The sequence below is a fragment of the Pelobates fuscus genome, chromosome 2 (genome assembly GCF_036172605.1).
Source record: "Pelobates fuscus isolate aPelFus1 chromosome 2, aPelFus1.pri, whole genome shotgun sequence".
NCBI lineage: Eukaryota > Metazoa > Chordata > Amphibia > Anura > Pelobatidae > Pelobates > Pelobates fuscus.
Window position 1 is genome coordinate 69,253,693 of NC_086318.1, and position 21,178 is coordinate 69,274,870.

General features: G+C 38.2%; 1 protein-coding gene and 1 long non-coding RNA gene across 2 annotated transcripts in view; both read left to right on the forward strand.

Moving 5' to 3' along the window:
• The window catches only part of LOC134586612 (uncharacterized), an 880,984-nt gene that overhangs the window by 689,526 nt on the left and 170,280 nt on the right, over positions 1-21,178 (forward strand). The gene's annotated exons all lie outside the window — the stretch shown is intronic.
• SLC35G2 (solute carrier family 35 member G2) overlaps positions 1-21,178 on the forward strand; it is a 65,242-nt gene that overhangs the window by 363 nt on the left and 43,701 nt on the right. The gene's annotated exons all lie outside the window — the stretch shown is intronic.

The following is a 21,178-nucleotide window of genomic DNA, read 5'->3' on the forward strand; positions in this document are numbered from 1 at the left end:
CCCTGCCTGGCATAAGTAAGGAATGGCAAATTGTCACTCAACCAAGTAATAGCATGTTAACCCTTTGAATGCCAAGCTCTCCTGCTGCTGCAAGGGTCCAATCTTGCTGAGCCTCCTGCAGCAGAGCAGGTGCTGGTCTGAGACAGTGCTGTGTCCTTGCTGATAACTCGCTGTCTTTGGTGCTGAAATGGATCATTTATTAGTCGTTTGAGTCGAATCAATGCAGGAGGACAGATAATGGGTTTGTGGTCTTCCAAAAATGAAAGCATTAAACATATTTTTATTAGTAGAGACATATGCAGGCTGTGCATTTTACAGAGAAGTGGTGGATTTACATTTTTGTATTGGAAATTGGAAATTGGAATAGTTAACAAAAAATATAGTAATATCACCTTCATAATATTTCACTACAAATAATAATATAAATATACAAATGTAAGATTATCACTAAAAAATGTCTATTGTTTTCAAAAATAATTTTTCTATTTGCTCCTTTTCCAATTCTTAGGGATTTGACATTTTGCTCTTTTTAACTACCATGTAGTAAGGTTAAAAACAAAACAACAAAAAAAACCTGTTTATTTATTTATTTTTTGGCTGAATGAATTTTAAATCAGCTTTTTGCTATTTAAATCTTTAGACAGTTCTTCATTAATAACATATATATATATATATATATATATATATATATATATATATATATATATATATAGATATATATTGCAAATGTGCAAATAAATTATTAAAGGGGAAGATCACACAATAAATTATACCGTACATTAAAATAGTCTGCTGCAGATTGTTAAAGTTTATTTTGATTTATTTATATGTTGCCTTTTTTTTTTTTTAAATAAGGATTAAAATATAATGGATGATGCGATTATAATGTATTCTCCCAGTAGCTTAGCTGTAATCAAACGTGTTCTTAACATGATAAAAGAGTAATATACTCTCTGTGATGTGGACATCAAAACTCATCCAGTTTAGACAATACATTTGGGTTTAGGTCTAATAGTGCCGTTAACATGGAATGGTAGGGTGTTTGTAAAGTGTTACAAGTTGATAAACACAAAGACTGTGATATTATAATACTGGTAAGATCTTGTCTATAATACGTAACTCCAGAAATTAATTTTCAAGAAATGGACCAAAAAATAAAAAAATAAACAGTATGATGTTACATTGTCTGCATTAGAGAACTTATTGAAAAATGCTGGGTTCTTAACTTAGACATGAGCTAGGAACTTGAATAGATCAAGCATTGAGATAACTGTCATCCTCCGTCTGATATTCCTATTCCCCAGAATACTGTCCTCATGATAAATACAAAGTCGGTATGATTGCACAATACAATGGGTTAATTACCAGAGCTTCCAATGTCATTATATCATTTTCCATTTTCTGACATTTCAATATGGCGGCAAGATTGTCGTACATTGTACCCAGACAGATCACCCAGACCAAATGCCCTCTACATTTACAGATTCTTATATATATTAACTGGCTCTGTACTTTCTAGACAGAATGAAAGTTTACTAAACCATGGATTGTGGGCAATCGGCAAATGCAAGGTTAATGACAGTCAAATGGGAAACATTCTCCAAATTAACAATTTTGACTTAAAATGTAAAATCCCTCAGCCACTTGGTATACCAGAAAATTAGATTGAAGCTAGGCCACTAGCGGTTACTGCAGTTGATGTGATCTTGTGAAAATATCAGTATTGATGTTAAGGATGTAAAAAAAGATGATAAATGCAATGGTGACAGCAGTTTAATCCCATCTGGACCTCTGGCATCTCAGGATATTCACACTAACAAGACATCTGCCTAACCTTGTTCCTTAATGCATTAAAATGCAGTGCATAGATCTATAAATTCACTTATTTGTTTTGCAGAACTGGTCATAAAATGTTATATATTACACAGAACAGCAAACAGCTCAGAGTGTTTGTTCTGGAAGAAGACGTGAGTTAGCAAGCCGTGTTTAACTGGTTTATCCATTTCCACACTAATTACTCTCTCCGTGCAATCAGTCATTAAACTTTATGCATCGGTTTCTTGGGTAGGCATGAGCCTTAATGTACTAAAGCAGGCTTGATAATATTTTCTTTCACTGTGCAAATAATGACATATCTAGTCGCTTCCTGAGAAACCAGAAGGCCTTTGATGTCATCAAAGGGTTCGTTGACCCTCTAGAACAGTGGCACTTCTGATGTTTGCAAACTATATTTTCCAAATTTTCAATTTTTTTCCATGATCCTCAACCAGCGATCAGCCCTTATTTCAACATGTTCACGTATGCTTGAGTACATCATGACCGGTTTAGCACCATGGCTAATGCCGCTCACATTTATCTAAAGATCAAAGTGAAGCCATTTATGATCTAGAGGGAAAAGTCACACTCTCATGTCCTGAGATATCATTCTGGGGAATGGTGAAAAATGTAGATCTGCTGCAAAACGAAGAATTTGGCCAATAAATATTAGGTCTACATGCCATTATTATAATGAGGTGCTATATATTTGGTATATCTTACACATGCAATAAAACGAATGCTTGCATATCATTGTAAGCAATGAGTTAATAATGTTAGAAATGGACAAATTTATATTTATTTAGTAAAGTGTAAGAGCAAAGAACAATTCAAATGATTTGTTATAGTAATGATAGGAGCAGAGAATTTAATTCAGGGAATGCCCCAGAGTGCTATATTCCCTTTTATGAGCAAAAACAACATACAATAACATATACTAAAATTACATTCCTGATGAGCTGTCTAACTGCGCAGTCTATAATTGTCTTCATGGGACTAAAATAATTGACATGGTACTTTGTAAGATCCTAGATTCATTGTTATTAACACAACATGCATGTTTCGTACATTGTGAACAAAGAATATGAGGACAGGTGGGTTCCTAGGTATCAAGGGCCTGGGGCATATATTTTGTGAGCTCTATGACATTGTGTGCTGTAGTGGAGACCAGTACAGATACATACAGAATCCAATAACTGACAAAGCTAAGCCAGAAGAATGGCTCGTTCACAAAGATTCCATTAAGAATTATTGCAGTAACGGGCAAAAACTCCTTAGAGGCAATGGTAGTCTGTTCAATGTCTATATATATTATCCTCTAGGGGAACAAATAGGAGACATATTTAGAGATAGGACAGCAGGCATTCAGACAGGCCAGACGGCTCATACACTAGATTAGGTCGAATTTTAGAGATGTTGTTGGATATTGCTGAGTTGATTAGTCTGCAGGTGCAAAATAGCCTTGAAAATGATGAGGGCTGTGTTTTCTATGTGGCATATCTGCTTCAGTGCCCATTGCACTAGGGGAAAAAGATGATGCAGTGAGAATGCACACTGAGACTGTAACAGACACTACACTCACCCTATGAGACATGTAGAAACCGCCATACAGAGTGTATTGATAAGGTCACACACAGTCTGAATAAAGTGTCTAACTCTGAAACACACACAAATACTGTGAGAACAGGGTCACAAACAAATAAAGACAAACACGGATTCACTGCGATAATGTGTAAAACAGCTTCATACACAAACACTGATACAAGAATGTGTGAGTACGTTGAAACAGCAGAGACCCACAGATGAATACTGTTATAACGTGTCAAATGCATACACAATGCAGAAAAACAATGTGTAACAAACAAACAAGTGTTATACTGAAACAGTAGCATCGCCATATACACAAACAATTTAAATAGTGAAAACTTGCTCGTCACAGGCTGATTCCGCCGTTGGTTCCTGCCTAACTTGTTTTATCAAAACTACCAGTATGTCTTGTTTATCCAATGCACATCATTATTATGAGCACTGTGAGAAACAGTCAGACATACAAATACACACATACACAGAAAAACCATTGACATCAGCACAGACATACAAACAAACACTATGACAAACCATCCATACAGTTACTGTACTGTAAGGAATAGTTATACAAACAAGTATGCATTAAAGGGACACTATAGTCACCAAAACAACCTTAGCTTAAAAAAGCAGTTTTAGTGCTTAATTCTCTGCCATTTAGTAGTTAAATTGCTCTGTTTAGGAAGCCCTAGGCACACCTTTTTGCATGTGACTTGCTCAGCCTTCCTAAACACTCCCTGTAAAGAGTCATATGTGTACATTTCCTGTATTGCAAAGTAGGTTTCATTTGGAATGTCTTATCTCATGCTCTGTTAATAGCTTGCTAGACCTCCTAGGAGCCTCCTCTATGTATTTAAAGTTCAATTTACAGAGCAGGAGATAAAAACTTTTAAAACAAGTTACATCTAATTGAAAATTAAACCATATTCTTTTCATGCAGGTTGTGTCAGTCAAAGCCAGGAAAGGTGTGGCTAATCCTACATAAACAGAAACAAAAGTGATGTAACTCCTAAATGGCAGATGATTGAGCAGGGAGACTTCAGAGGCATGATATATACACCAAAACTGCTTTATTTAGCTAAAGTTGTTTTGGTGACTATAGTGTCCCTTTAACATTATAAGAATCAGCCTCAGATACAAGTACACACAAAAACTGTGAGAAACAATCCACAAACAAATACACACAAACAGTGTGATAAACTTTTGAATTATTTTTTTTCAAAATATTAAAATGTCAAAAACCGAGGCGGGCGGGGATGACGACGTGACGTCACGCAGGGAGCGTAGCGTGCACGCCGCCGCGATGAGCTGAGCTGGAGTCCCACGAGGGTATGAGGGAGACACCGTCCGTATGAGAGTGTGGCTGCTTACCTCGACGAGCACGACGAGTGTTTACCCCGACAGATCCCGTTATTGACTGCCAGATGAGTATGCCGCCCCGACCCGTAATACCGGAGAGACAGCCGATGATGCTTTTTGACGCCAGGCTCCTACTATCAATCTCCTAAGCCTACCACCACCTATCTCCCTCCGCTTTTACTTCCAAGACAACTCAGGTGAAAACCCCTCGGGGTATCTGACATTGGGGAGGCAAGAATTTAATAACCAAAAGAAAAAAAAAAATCTATAAAGGGGGGTGGAAACGCTCCGGTAGATGGAGGTGGGAGCAACTTTATTAATGGCTTAATAATTACTTTTGGAACGAATTGTTGTGAAGTGGAGGGTAGGCCGAAAGGACCTTTTCCCTTTTTTTTTCTCTCCCTGCTTATCCCCCCTGGGGGAAGATGTGAAGCCAGGTTGAGAGCTATGAGAATTTAATCAGAATTGTGAACGAACTTGAATTAAGTACAATCTCTCAGGGCAGCCCTTAAACGGTGTATGCAAGGAAGCTACTGTTAAAATCAGGTTAGCCTAAATATTAAGAACTAGGCATTGATTTGAATGTAAGCCTACACTCGAGAAGTGGCAATACTATCTGACTGGTAAAAGACAGCCGACTGATTTTGTTTTTTTTGTTTTTTTTTCTGGATGAGAAGGCATTATAACATCGGCCCAGTACCCTCCCTGAAGGGAAATAAGACTGAGAAGGGAGTTGCAGCACTTGCAGGGGGGAAGGAAGGAAGGAAATCCTGATAAGAATAAAAAAAGGGAAAAGAAGAAAAAAGTGTCCCACTTAACTGAGGGGAAAAAAGGACTAGAGAAATGACGACAAGGAAAACGGCAGAGCAAAGACAAGACCCAAAGCTTCCCCCCAAAAAAGACCGTGAAAAGAAGGAAAAGCAAGAAAGGAGACTTTCACATTTTTTCAATGCAACAGGAGATAAAAGCTCAATAGAAAACTCCTCGGTATCAACGCCAAGCAAAATGATATTAAGTAAGCCAATGGGAGACCCTAATGAGAAAGACCCACAGGAATGCTTAGAAGAACAAATGATAACCCCAGCGTATTTAAAAGAGTGTTTAAATCTACAGTTGGAACAAATAAAACTAGAAATGCAGGGGAGTTTTGCAAACTTAAAGCAAGACATAGCATCAATGGGTCAAAAGGTCACAGTCAACGAACAAAAAATAGAAAACCTGGAATTCCTCCTTCAGAAGCAAAAAGAGACCATTGAGAAACAACAAGCGATGTTAAACGATCTACAGGAGAGATCTACTAACTTGGAGGATAGAGGAAGAAGAAACAATCTAAGAATAAGAAATATCTCGGAATCTATTTCACAAGAAAATTTGGGAAATTACCTTATGGAGTTTTTTAAAGCTCTTAAAATTCATATTGATGATAAAATGGATTTCCTTGAGAGATCACATCGCCTATATAAACCAAGAACACTTCCGGATGATCTTCCAAGAGACATAATTATCGCCTGTCATTCTTACTCCTTCAGAGAAAAAATTCTAAAAGCAGCAAGACAAACAGAAAGAGAACAAGGGAAATTTAAGGACATAAAGGTTTTCCCAGATCTCTCTTTCCAGACAAGGAAAGCGAGGAAACTCTTTTTTCCAGCTACTTTACGTTTAAGAGAAAAAAATTTAAAATATAGATGGGGATTTCCCACCAAACTTATAGTCTCCAAAGACGGGATCACGCATACATTTGATTCACTTGAAAATGCAACTAATTGGTTGGAAAATATAGTTTAATTAGGGAGAGAATTGAAATCAGTTGGTCGACAAGGTCAATTCAGGATGGAGTTTGAAATGGTTTTTGTGAATCACAATGGGAAAAGAGTGCATAGGGTTTGGGGGAAAAAGAACACAATATGGGGGAAAATCAAGTGGAAATTAAGTTAAAAGACACATTAATAATGACACTTATTCCTCACGGAGAATATATTAAAGTATTTAGGAATGGTTAATTTTGTAGGACGGAGTTGCACTTTAACAAAAAAGGGGAATAAGTGGGGGGAAAGGAAGGAAAGGAAAGGGAAAGGGAGGGGAAAAAAAAAAAAAAACTAAGAGAGAGTAACTAGGGATAGGTAGAGTAATAGATAAAATCACATTTACACAAGAGGATTAATTTTTGACGTGAGAACAAGGGGGGTAAAATTAATATGAATTAAATGGAAGAGACACTCACGTAACACTGGGCTAATTTAAAAGAGGAAGAGGCTATCCACAAGAATTTATTATTGAATAATATTAAAAATAAAATTTAGAGTACAAATATAGACAAGGGGTCCACAAGAAGATAAATTAGAATCGTAATTACATCTAGATAGTAGTAATAGTACTTTTTGTTAAGGGTGGTAGGGAACACGACAGAGGGTGGAGACTAAAGTGCGGGAGAGACTGATTTATAGATGGGGAATCCCAATCGGGAAGAACTAAAAATCGTGTAAAGTTTGTCTATCAGAGGGAAGTTGGGGTCATTGTTGAAGCATTTTAGAAGGTGGGAAAACGAAGTAGTATACGGGGACGATTACAGTTCAGCTCTTAATTTTTCCTTGTCTAGGGGTCATCCTGATGAGGACTAGATTCCATTCAGGTTTTTTTTCCTTTTTGGTTCTAAACCCAGAGGTTATTACCCAGGGTTATCAGTATGAATGCCCCTCAGATATGAGGGGAAGAGGTATGAATGGTGCTGTATGTGTGGTAGGGGCAGGGGCTTGTTATCAGATAAGGATTGTTATTAAATTCAGCTCCAATAAGAATATAAACAATGGACTTTGGGCAGTGTACAAGAGGATAAAAAGAGAGAATGGTTAAATTTTTATCGTTAAATGCTCAGGGTTTAAACTCTCCCAATAAGAGAGCGATCTTGTTCGACTACATTAAGAAAGAAAAAGCTCAAATAATTTTCTTACAGGAGACGCATTGGAGAAGAGAGGATTGGATAAGATTTATCCCTCAAGGGTTTCCAATAGTGGCATGTGCCTCATTAGACAAGCAGAGGAAAAGAGGGGTAGCCATTATGTTAACTGAGGATATTGATGCTAAAATTATTTACCAAGAAAAAGATGAGGAAGCCAGATTTATTATAATGATAATTAAAATTCAAACAGAAATCTATACACTAGTTAATGTTTATGCGCCTAATAACCCCTCAAATAAGTACTTTTATGATCTTCTGGACAAAGTAGAAAAAATAAAACAGGGAAAATTACTTCTATCGGGGGATTTCAACCGTATATTAGATGTAAATCTTGACAGGAAATCATTAAATCCCGCTGGGCAAAATAAAGCTGCAATAGCTCAGGCAGCACAATTCCAAAAGATAATTAAAAAATATGGCCTACTGGATATTTGGCGGGTGTTCCATCCACTCGAGAGGGATTATACATGCTTCTCCAGATCATATCTCTCATATTCGAGAATTGATCTAATATTGGGCAATGACGCCCTGGCCAATAGCACTAATAAAGTCCTTATAGACGAAGTTACATGGTCAGACCATAACGCTATGATTTTGGAGGTGGATATAGGGAATAACAGGGAAAGAAGAACAAACTGGAGATTAAATGACAACATTCTCTCTAGTAAAGAAAATAGAAAATATATTGAGGAGATGTCAGATAAGTTTTTTCTCGAAAATGAGACTGGAGAGGTGTCGACCCCAGTGATATGGAACACATATAAATGTGTCATAAGAGGGTACTTAATTAAACTAGGTACAATCGAAAAAAAAAAAAAGGGGAAACCTCTGAGGGATCTTTATGTGGATTACTATAAACTATCCAGTGAAAACAAAATCTCTCCAACACAAGAGATCAGTGTAAAAATGCTGTCAGTGCAAAGCCGTATAAATGAACTATTATGGGAGGAGAAAACAAAAACTTTACATTCCTTAAAGATAGATTGGTATTATAAGAGCAATAGGGCAGACAGGCTGCTTACAAATAAATTAAAAAATAAAAAAATAATGAGGAGGATTTATAAAATCGAGACGGGTAAAGAAACGTTATTATGCCCCAAAAAGATAGGGTTAGCCTTTAATAATTATTATAGCCGATTATATAACTTAGACCCGGTGGGACAACAACTCCCCTCATCAGAATACTTTATAAAAAGGAAAATGCCAAAAATAACTAGAGAACATCTGAATGAGATAAATAAACCAATAACCTCAGAGGACATTATAGTAGCAATAAATAAGTTACAGATGAATAAAGCCCCTGGCCCTGATGGCTATTCAAATAAATTTTATAAGATATTTAGGGACACTCTATCGGTACGCCTCGCAGGGGTATTTAATTCGATAGTGGAAAATCGGGCTTTTCCCAGTGAGATGCTTCAAGCCAATATAGTCCCAATTCTGAAGCCAGATAAAGATCCAGCCAAATTAGAGAACTATCGACCTATATCTCTTCTGAATGGGGATGTAAAAATCTATGCCTCAATCATAGCAGACCGTTTAAAAATCTGCATTCCTGCTTTGATTCACCAAGACCAGGCTGGATTTATCTCCGGCAGAGCAGCCTCAGGCGGACTTAGGAGAATTTTGGATGTGCATGAAGTAGCGATCAAGAAGAAGGTCTCCCTCCTGACCCTGTCATTGGATGCTGAAAAAGCGTTTGACAGGGTCAGATGGGATTTTCTGGGAGATACACTGAAGTCGTTTGGTATAGTTGGGGCAGTATACGACGCCATAATGGCGTTATATGCAGCTCCCTCTGCCAGGACAATAGGTCCAGGAATAGAAGCAGACTGGTTTAACATTAAGAATGGTACTAGGCAGGGCTGCCCTCTGTCCCCGCTACTCTATGTCTTAACCATTGAGCCTCTGGCAGAAGATATTAGGCAGAACGCGCAGATTAAGGGTTTTTTGTTTAACAATATAGAGCATAAGATTAACCTATATGCGGACGATGTTCTGCTTATGTTGCAGAACCCTAGAACATCAGTCCCGGAATTGATAAAAATATTAGACCAATACAGTAAATATTCAAACTATAAAATTAACACTAATAAGACTACAATAATGGCAACAAATCTAGTAAAAGAGGACAAGGAATATATAAAAACATCTTATGATTTCATCTGGACAAAGAGATATATTTCGTTTCTTGGCATTAAAATACCAAGAAACATAAATAAAGTTATAGAGGTCAATTTTCTCCCTCTCATAAAAAATACTAATAAGATTCTAAAAGAATGGGTTAGCAGAGAGATTTCCTGGATCGGGCGTATAAATACCATCCGTTCATATATTTTGCCTAAGTGGAATTATCTATTTAGAATGGTACCAATACAGGTTCCAAATCCTTGGTTAAAAATGATACAGGCAGCTTTTTCGAAATTTATTTGGAAGGGAAAAAAACCGAGAATAAGCCTCCAGCTACTATCCAAGAAAAGAAAAGATGGAGGTCTAGCTGCCCCAAATATAATAGAATATCATAACGCCTGTATGTTGGCACACACGGTTAATACCCTAAGTACAGACCAAAAGGATCAAGCTTGGTACCAAATTGAGCAATCATTAGTAGAGATAAGTAGTCTGTCTGCTCTGTTCTGGTCAACTAGGAAAAAGGGGGGAAAAAAAAAATTAGTCCGTCCAGAAAACTCAAAGATTATTGATAGCATTTGGAGATTCTGGAATAAAACTAAGAAAAAATGCAAAATAGAATATAGATTATTCCCATTTTTACCTATAGAGGTGATTAAAAGTAACATTGATGACATTAATATTAATGGATGGACACAAAAGGGAATTAAGTATATACAAGAGCTTATTGACACAAAGGAAATAAAGCCATTTAACCAGTTACAATCAGAGTTTGGGATAGACAACAAGGAGATATTTACATATCTAAGAATTAAGTATTATCTGGCGAAATTTTTGGATTTCCAGCACAGTAGAAATATTAGTTCCCTTAAAAAGATTATGGAAAACTATAGCACTAAAGGTCACATCTCCAGATGCTATGAATTTTTAAGGGATTTACAGAAATCCTCGGACTGGAAAGCTAGGATTAAGTGGGAAAAAGATCTACATATTGGGATCCCTGAACAAGACATGATAAATGCCATAGTTAAAGTTAACAAATCGGTACATTGCTTAAATATAGTAGAAAACTTTTATAAACTCCTAAACAGATGGTATATGGTCCCAGTAAAATTGGCTAAAATGTATAAAGATCAGAAATCGGTATGTTGGCGATGTGAGGAAGGCTTGGGAGATTATCTCCATATCTGGTGGAACTGTAAATCTTTAAGTAACATATGGAAGTGTGTATCCCATCAGATTCAAAGTATGGGTCAGAAAGATATACCCTTTACACCACAAAGTTTTCTGTTGCATTTGGGATGGCCTGCTATGCCAAATGAGTTAAGTAAGCTGATAACGCACATTCTACTGGCAGTCAAGATAACAATAGCCAGATATTGGAAAAGTAATAAGGTATTAGAGTGGAGAGAAATTAAAACACAAGCTATATACCAATGCAAAATGGAAACGGGGATAATTCAAGGTAATTCTGTAGGTCTGAAGGAACCCAGCAAATGGGAAAAGTTAGTTGAGAAGTTTACTGCTAGTAAGGATAAGGTATAACGCAGAGTCTTCTAAACCTGCCCCGAAGAGTGTGTATGTTCCCGGAGGAATACCAGCTTTACCGTACTTAATAAAGAGGGTTGAGAACAACTGAAAGGCATTTGCCTGATTCCTCCGGCGGTGTGGATGAGCATGGGATGAGTTTTTATTAACTTCAATCTTTATTTTGGTGTTAAATGGGGACATGGTTTCCCAAACTAGTTTAACAATGGTAAAACTGCTAATTTTTGTTCGTTTTATCCTATTACTACGTTTTTTTAGTAAATTGTTTGTAGGGAAACATACCCATCGATACAAAGAATGGAAATTGAGGTTATTGTATGTCTTGATAATTGTAATATAAAATTTTTTGAAGAAATAAAAATATATAAAAAAAAAAAAATATAAAAAAAAAATAAAAAAAAAAAAAAATGTCAAAAACCATTATATATATTTTTTTTTAAAATCATAATATTAAATCATTTTAAAGTGTTATCTAAAATTACTAAATTGAAACCAATGTCGGGAATAGTTTCACACAAATATACAGAAACTGTCTGCATTAGGCAGCTTCAAATACAACACGTTATATATGAAAACACATTATATATACAAAATTGTGTAAATGTCAACTACATATATGCAAACTGTCATGTATCCAACCGTACATTTATCCTGCAGGCATTTTCAAGGCATACAATCCACAATGAGAAAACAGTTGTATCTATTTAAAAATTAAACATAATTAATAGACATGAAGCTGTTGTTTTGGAGACAGCATGAAACAACAGTTAGACTTGTTTGTTTAAAGTGATAAAACGATGTAATGATCCAAGGTGTAAGTAGGATATTTTATGTATGCACCCCTTGCAAATTGTAAATATATAGTGTGTAACTCTGCACTCATCCAATTGTGTTTGTCTTCTACTCACCCCCTAACAGAGAAAGACTAAGATCCCACAGGGCCCTAACAAGTTACCAGGTCCCCATTCATTCTTCATATGGGGTAAAAAAAACACGGTTCCATGGCCCCTATCTAACTCCTGAGCCCAAGTGGCAGTCTAAGGTTGCCTTATGCTTAATCCTGCTCAGACCCTTAATGCCCCCTTTAGTATCACTTAGCCCCCTTATTGCTTCTTTTAACTTCCATGTCTATTTATGTCTTTTCTCTCACACCTGTGTCTCTTCCCTATACACTCCACCTCCGCTAGTAGTGTGGTCTCGTGGGACTGTGGTAGAGGATTCTGACAATCTTCATTATCCTGTCCGCGATCTGACAGGGAGCTGAATCGGTGTGCAGAGAGTGGGGATAAGACTCAGGGCAATATACGTTTTGTGCAACTTTTGCATCTGGTGTTAGCACACAAATCACAATTTCTCACACAGTGTCAAAGCTCCTGCTGGCCAGGTGTCAGGCAATTTAAATCTAACTCCTTGATAAAGAAAAAACACAAATTAGTTTTGGGTTTCAACCAACGCCCTTTCTTAATATGTTTGAATAAACTTTTAAAATGATTTAATATTATACAGTGGTATTTGGTGAAATAGCTGTGTTCAGCCATCAAAAAGCAGACCAGGCAATGTTTAGACACGCCTGGTGTTTCTGTCATAGTGTTGGTATGTCTGAGTGTATAACAGAGCTTAACAGCAGTAATAACCACAGTAAGGTGTCTTTAAACCACAATAAATGTATTTAAAAGACATATTGCTGGGGGGGTGGGGCCAGGCCGCCATGCAGAGAGGATGCACAGTGGAGTAGCTCCTGCAAATCTCCCTAATCTAAGCCTCTAAAAACCACCATTATACTTATCCAACGACTGACAGCGGTACCCTAGCGCAAGAGGCAGCCCTGGTTCTGGGGAGAGGCTTGCCGCAAGGTTGTAGTCCCCCGGAGGGGCGATCCCCGTCGCACATGATGGAGACCGCTCGGGCGGTGAGCGGGGTGGACGGCCGCCGCCGAGCTATCCTGCCCACCAGCGGTTCGGCAGCAGCACTAGGCTAGGCGGGTCTGGCCCTGTTCCCCCCCCCTCTGGGCCGGCGGGGGTCATCCCGGTCCCCACCCTGAGACCCACTGGAGTGCCGCAACACCGGCGGGCCTGTTTCCAAAATGGCGGAGACCACCTGGCGAGCAACCCAGCCGCCGGATGTACACACCTCTCCTGATACCATACAGGCGGATTACCGACTCGGAATGAGCGGGAACCGGCGATATGCCAGAGAGGAGCAGCACCGATATCTGACATGCTGGAGGAGGCTGACCCCACAATGGGACAACGCTCTACGGCCTTGACCTAACCTGCCATACTGCACAGCTTACCACAAGAGGGCCATAACGCAGGGCCTGACCACCTACAGATGGCATACTGGGACTCCTCTCACGTCCTTCCCACGCCTCACGTCCAAGACAGACACCCGGCTGGACTGCAAAATGCCCCACAAAGGGAACATCGCACCCCCTATAACGACACCCAACGGGACTATGAGTAATCCTGCAGTCACCAAGTCTCTGTTCCGTTAAAGCAATCTTCACTGCATAAAGAAGGGTCGCCCAGCATACCTACACGGATACTCGTCTGGCTGACAAGGGGCCAGCATGGGGTGGTCACTTCAAACAACGAAGTATACTCTACACTGTGGACACTGCTTTTATGTTTTCAGCTCTGCTTTCAAGACACCCACACCCTAGTTTAAGTCTAGCATAGCATTTAACCACTCAATCACAGCTTAGGCAGACATGAGAGAAGTACAATCACCACGTTAATCAGCCTAGCATGAACCTAACTGTAGAATCTTGTACACATAACCTTGTTTACATAATCGCTGCACAAGTCATGTTCTCTTCCTTTGTCTCTCCTCTGCATATCCTCTCATGACATGTGCATTTTGCTGAATCGACAAAAGAAATCATATTAAAAAATGTGCCTGCACAATAAATGCCATGACATGTATTACGAATGTTTACCAATTGTACCTGATATTGCTGTTGTGGCACACCGAGGCTAATTGTTAACTCTACGCACACCCAAAATAAAGAATTAAAAAAAAAAAAATAAAAAAAATAGACATATTGCTTTTGTTCTAAATTACATTTTCGTTGCTTTACTTGTTATTGGTAAGTGACCTAAAATTTCCTAAAACCACACACCCACTCACCCCTAACTAACGTGAGAGAATGGCACTCATGGATTTAAGGAATCAAAGTTCTAAAGTATCTTCGCTTGTGTCCCTTTCAGGGGGACACTACTTACAAAGAATGGTAAATACAGGAATCACCAGTTGTGATAATAATATTCCATATTAATTAAGAATGCTTGATTGATCGCTATTGAGCAAATTAAACTATTATAGATAGTTTAGATGGCGCCGGTACACAGTATTGAAAATGTTAATAACCACAAAACACAGCACCAGAATGACTCATGCATAGCTTCACAAGAATATTATGAGAACGTAGCTAGCTTTTAGATAAGAGATAACTAACCACACAGACCTGGCATGGCATTGTTGGTGGGGCTGGCCAGCCTGGCCAGCTGCAGGTCCCATCCGATGCTTTTGCAAGGTCTTTGCTGGGCTGCACTGATAGGAAGATTTGATGGAAAAGTACAGACTATTCATCCCATTGATTATTAAGTTTGTTATAAAAGACGAGAAAACTTGGCACTCATTGGAGTACTACCCACCTGTAATACGGACGTGTATTGCTGGATCTGCTGATTCCCAGCATGAGAGGGTCCTCTTCAAGCGTAAAATGCCAGAAGTTCTCTCAGTCGAGTGCAGCAAGCTTCTCTTATGGTAATGTTTCTTTAAGCTGAATATTAAGCTGTTATTACTTATTGATTAAGTCTCTGTTAATCAATAAAGTTTGTATTGATTATTTACAAGTACTTGGCGTCAGTGTCTTTCCCTTTCTCAAATACTCAATTCACTCATCCCGAATAGGGTTTTGGTGCCCACCAATATTTTTTAAAACCGTAGGGTAAATGATTATTGCTTTTTTTGATATTGGTGCTTCATGAATTTAATGATTAGGCACAACACCAGTTGGAATAAAAAGTACAGTATATTTATTTTAGTTCTATGAAAGTATATAAAAACAAAAACATATATATATATATACTAGTAAATCCTCTCAGATATGTTCCAGTTGTATTTTCAGGATTTTTGAATCACTTGTTCTCCTAGTGCATGGGTTTCACTTCATGGTTAGTCATATGAGCCATCTTTTCATTACTATTCACAGTACCCAAAGTTTGACTCCAATTGAATGCATGGAGGTGGAATTATCATGCGACCTTCGAGTAACGAATTGAGAAAACAGAATTCCCCCAGTACATTTGCATGTAGTCTCATCATCCACGATTCAGTTGAAGGGGGTGGAGTTTGTAAAGGTCGATATGGGCAGAATGTTTATGTCCCGTTTATTTTTAAACACAGTCCGTAGTAATAATCAAACAGTAAACAGAGAGAAAGAAGGGAATGTTATTGTAGTAAAAATGATCGATCAGCAGCATAAACACATAAACAACAAATAGAAAAACATATAGAAACATGCATACTACAATTAATTCCCATACAATGCACAGTCACTGGTAGGTGTTAGAGCAAAACAGTAATGGCCATGATTTAATATATTTGGATAAGCTTTTAAAGTGATTAAATATTTTTTGGCTAAACTTAAAAAAAAAAAAAAAAAAAAAATATTCATTAAAAAAAATATATAAATATATAAAAAATATCAAAATATTAGAATATTAAACATTTTCAAAATAGTAAATAATTCCAAAAGTTTTTCCAAAATATTAAATCATTTGTGAAGCTTATCCAAAAATGTTAAATTGGGCAAATTTATAACGATCTATAGAAGGAAATGATGATAATAATAAGTTATTTTTTAAAAAGTAGCGTTAGACAAAATCCACATGGAGACCATAAGGTCTCAATGTGTTTAGATTGAAGATCCACCAAATTTGACTTTAAGTAGTTTACCAATTATGAAAGCAACAACACATAAGGATTGGTATAACACAATAAAATATGGTGCTACTATCATCTGTGTGGGTCACTCCACCACACAAAAGTGCAACACAAACAAAATATATAAATTGGTGAGAGCACACACTAAACAACATAAATATTACCACATATAAAGCAAAGGATAATCCTGTAACAAAAAAGAAACAGGAAAACCTTAGGGTAATAAAGTTTAAACAAATTAAACACAGTATATAATCAGTGTCACTCACATGCTGCTGAGGACGTTTTACAACTGCAGAAGGTTGAAAGACGACAGACGAAGGGGACGTCAGTTTGAAAGGATGCAGTTGTAAAACATCCTGACGTCTGAAATGGAAATGGGAGGAGCCTGGGATCGAAAAAGCGCACCAATGCCGGAATTATTTAAAGTTTAGGACACCCAGAATGGATATGACACTTCTGAAAAAGGCAAGAGCCGAAACGCGTCAAGTGTATTTTATATTGTTTAGTTGGACTCTTTATTTTGGTGTCAATATTTTTTCTTTGCTTGTGTTTTAAAGGGATTCTCCAGTGCCAGGAAAACATATTTGTTTTCCTAGCACTGCAGGATCATGTAATGCCACTCTCCCTCCCACCCCCCATCCCAAGTTGCTGAAGGGGTTAAAACCCCTTTAGTGACTTACCGTAGTCCAGCGCCAATGTCCCTCGGCGCTGGGTCAGGCTCCGCCTACTCTCCTCACCCGCCAACGTCAGCTGGCGGGGGAGACCTAATACGCATGCATGGCAATGGCCGTGCACGCACAGTAGAACTCCCCAAAGGAAAGGATTATTCAATGCTTTCCTATAGGGATTTCGGCAATGCTGGAGGTCCTCACATAGCGTGAGGACGTCTAGCGTCGTATAACACACTTTTTTTGTTCTAAGAACACAGAAGTCCCTCTAGTGGCTGTCTGATAGACAACTGATAGACAGCCACTAGAGGAGGACTTAACCCTGCAAGGTAATTATTGCAGTTTATGAAAACTGCAATAATTACACTTGCAGGGTTAAGGGTAGTGGGAGTTGGCACCCAGACCACTCCAATGGGCAGAAGTGGTCTGGGTGCCTGGAGTATCCCTTTAATAAATATTCATTTCTCAGTATCCTGCGTCCTGGATTTTGTGCAAGATAATATGACCAAAGAACAACATGGAAGCTGCAATTATTTATCCTGAGACCACCTTTACTTTTCCATTCAAAGTCCTTAGTCTGATCCAGCTTATCTAAGTGGCTCAGCAGCATGTGAGTGAGGCTGATTATATACGTGTGTTTCACTTGTTTAAACTTTATTACCCTATGCATTTCCTGTTTCTTTTTTGTTACAGGATTGTCCTTTGCTTTATATGTGGTAATATCTGTGTTATTCAGTGTGCTCTCACCAATTTATACATTTTGTTTTAGTTTACCAATAATATTATCTCCTCTCCAGTTCCAAAGTTCTAAATGTTTTCGATCATCATTGTTTTTAAGCTTAGAATGCAGAGATATATTTATATTTTTATATTTATTTACCAGTCTATTCTGCAGTTATCCTCCACTCAGTGGCAAAGCACAGGTTGCCAGTGTCTGGGGAAAGGCAAGTATTGTGCCCCCCTGACCCGTGCAGATATACGCACAGACACACAATGACATACAGACACACACGCTGACACACAGATACATACACAGACACACAGTTACACACACACAGAAACATAGATACTCCCACAGACACACACACTTATACCTATACACAATTTCTGATTAAACTCTTTTAATGTTTAGGACACCCCTGTGTCTCATCAATTTCTAGTTTAGAGAATTAGCCCCATCTGTGTCACTGTCCTATTCTGTGTCTCAGACATGTCTATATGCCGCTGCAGATCACATATGAGCAGACCTACCAACTGCCCTGCTTTCAGTGGGACATACACTATTTTAGTGTTAGCTATCCTGAAACTCTCCCAAGGTTTCACAGTTTGAGCACATCATTAGACGTGCACATGTTGTGCAGTGGGCACCAGGACTCTGCAGAAAATGCTTCAGTGGTGCTCTCCGCATGGTCTTCTGCATTAAATGTCAGCCAGAGAGACTGTCAGTCAGCCTGCTGTAATTGATGCCTGGCTGACATGCCCCGTCAGTGGGCGTCCCACCCACTTTTCCATAAATAATTACACCCTGCAAAGAGACTCATCCTGTTCTGACCCCATACCTCCCAATGTCGAGAGGTATGCATGAACATGATGCTCAAAAAGTCCTCATAGAAAGAGCCGTCCTGATGTAGTTACACAAAAGTAGACCTGAATCGGAAGAAAGAGGAAGCTTTTATTATTAATCAAAGCAGAAAGACAATCTCTCTGGCTGCTACCAATAGAGACTCTGGCGACATGAATAAAGAATTCTTAATAGTACAAAGTAGCAGATGCTACGTTTAAGTTCCACTCGGGCAATAAAGATATCTGCTGAGTTTTTTGTTTTTTTTATGGCAATTAATCATTATGCGCATATGGAACAGCTTCTAAATTGGAAAGGTCTTTGTATGATTTCTAAATCGCTGAAAAGGAAAGTGTTTTATTCGAGACTCAGACTATGTCATTCGTTCATTTAAAGCACAATGGCAGCTTAGGATTTGCAGAGTCTACCAGCAAAGCATCATGCGGACCTTTTACTGCGGAAACCAAATCATTACTGCCATTTATGGGCTAACAGTGGAGTCAGAGACAATGACGTCACATGTCCACATCAAAGGGCAAACGATAAATAAATCTGCCTTGGAAACAGAGCTCGCTGAAGTATACGATTGTACTTTAGATTTTAACTCAGAGACAAAGATTTTCAAGACAAACAAAAACATTTGGAAGTGAAAATTGACTCTCATGCTTAGTATAACAGAGTCCTGTTTTTATTGTTTTCCTAATTTTATGTATATAAAAATATATAGATACATATATCTAAGAATAAATTCTTGCAAGAAACAAAAACTACAAATACAAGCAAAGCTGTGTGTCAGTCCACGTGTGTCATTTGTGAGTGGGTATGCTTGTAGCCATTTCATTCATTGTAGCAATCGCTATCATAGGGGACGCAGCAGCAAGAGTCAGATTGGTACTTATTTTCAACCTATACTTTTACTGATAATGTATAAGACATGCTTGCATCCCTAGCTGAAGGTGACCTTGTCATCCAATTTTTTTGTGACTAGCAAAGTTCCTTTGGTGTATTGGAAGCAAGAATATATGGGCTCACATTAAACAACCAGTAGAGCAGAGTTATGCTCAATGTTGCAATTTACCCCGTGTATATTCAAATTAGGATTTTCTTCTTGAATTGGCTGCCGTTCAAATGTTAAAGATGCATGGGGAAGAGGTACCGGTAAATTCACTGATTACTAAATTGAAGAATGTAAGCAGAAAAATAGCTCAGATGAAAACATTTTCTAATTTGGTGTGTTTTAGCTTAAAAAGGGTAGCTGGGATACAAATCACTACTGTTAATAATCCTGGTAGTTTTTATACTTATACCTGAAACTGGACATTGAATCACCGTCAGCTAGCAATATGTCACAGATTTTTCAACAGGTTTCTAGGCGTGCGGAGATTAGCTGTTACTTACGGGGGTTGGCGGCAACCTTAAACCGTGAAGCATGATGTGACAATGTGACATGACACCTCGACGGCTTACAGAGAATGACATAAAGTCCTGCTTGCTCATACCACACATTACAGACATAAATATATTCACAGGTTCCACACATTGTATACAGCGTTTCAGACATTATGTACAGTGGCTCAGGCATTGTGTACAATAACTATGGCATTGTATACAGCATTTCAGACATTATGTACAGTGGCTCAGGCATTGTATACAGTGTTTCAGACATTATGTACAGTGGCTCAAGCATTGTATACAGTGTTTCAGACATTATGTACAGTGGCTCAGGCATTGTGTACACCAGCTCAGGCATTGTATACAGCGTTTCAGACATTATGTACAGTGGCTCAGGCATTGTGTACACCAGCTCAGGCATTGTATACAGCGTTTCAGACATTATGTACAGTGGCTCAGGCATTGTGTACACCAGCTCAGGCATTGTATACAGGGTATCATACATTATGTACAGTGGCTCAGGCATTGTGTACACCAGCTCTGGCATTGTATACAGCGTTTCAGACATTATGTACAGTGGCTCAGGCATTGTATACAGCGTTTCAGACATTATGTACAGAGGCTCAGGCATTGTGTACACCAGCTCTGGCATTGTATACAGCATTTCAGACATTATGTACAGTGGCTCAGGCATTGTATACAGCGTTTCAGACATTATGTACAGAGGCTCAGGCATTGTGTACACCAGCTCTGGCATTGTATACAGCATTTCAGACATTATGTACAGTGAGCCAGGCATTGTATAAAGCGTTTCAGACATTATGTACAGTGGAGTTTTATAGGACATTCCAATCACCTGAGGTGGAAGAATTAATTCGATCACGCATCCAAAAAAAATAATAATAAACTGTCCAGTTTGTTTTTTGTATGATGTAAGATCTATGGTTTATTTTTATTTTTTTTTGTATTTTATAAAATCCTACTACTTATTTTCAATTTTCCAAGAGAAAACCAGTAATAATAGTAACAAGTTGTTTCCATGGGAAAGTGGCGAGTGAGTCATGTATTATGTACATCGGGTCAGGCATTGTATATTGCATTTACATTGCATACTGCAGCAGCAATGTGGCAATGAGGCAATGTGAGCAACAGCATGTACATTTTGTACAGAAGCTCTGACACTATGTGCTTTTAAGACATTGTATACAGCGT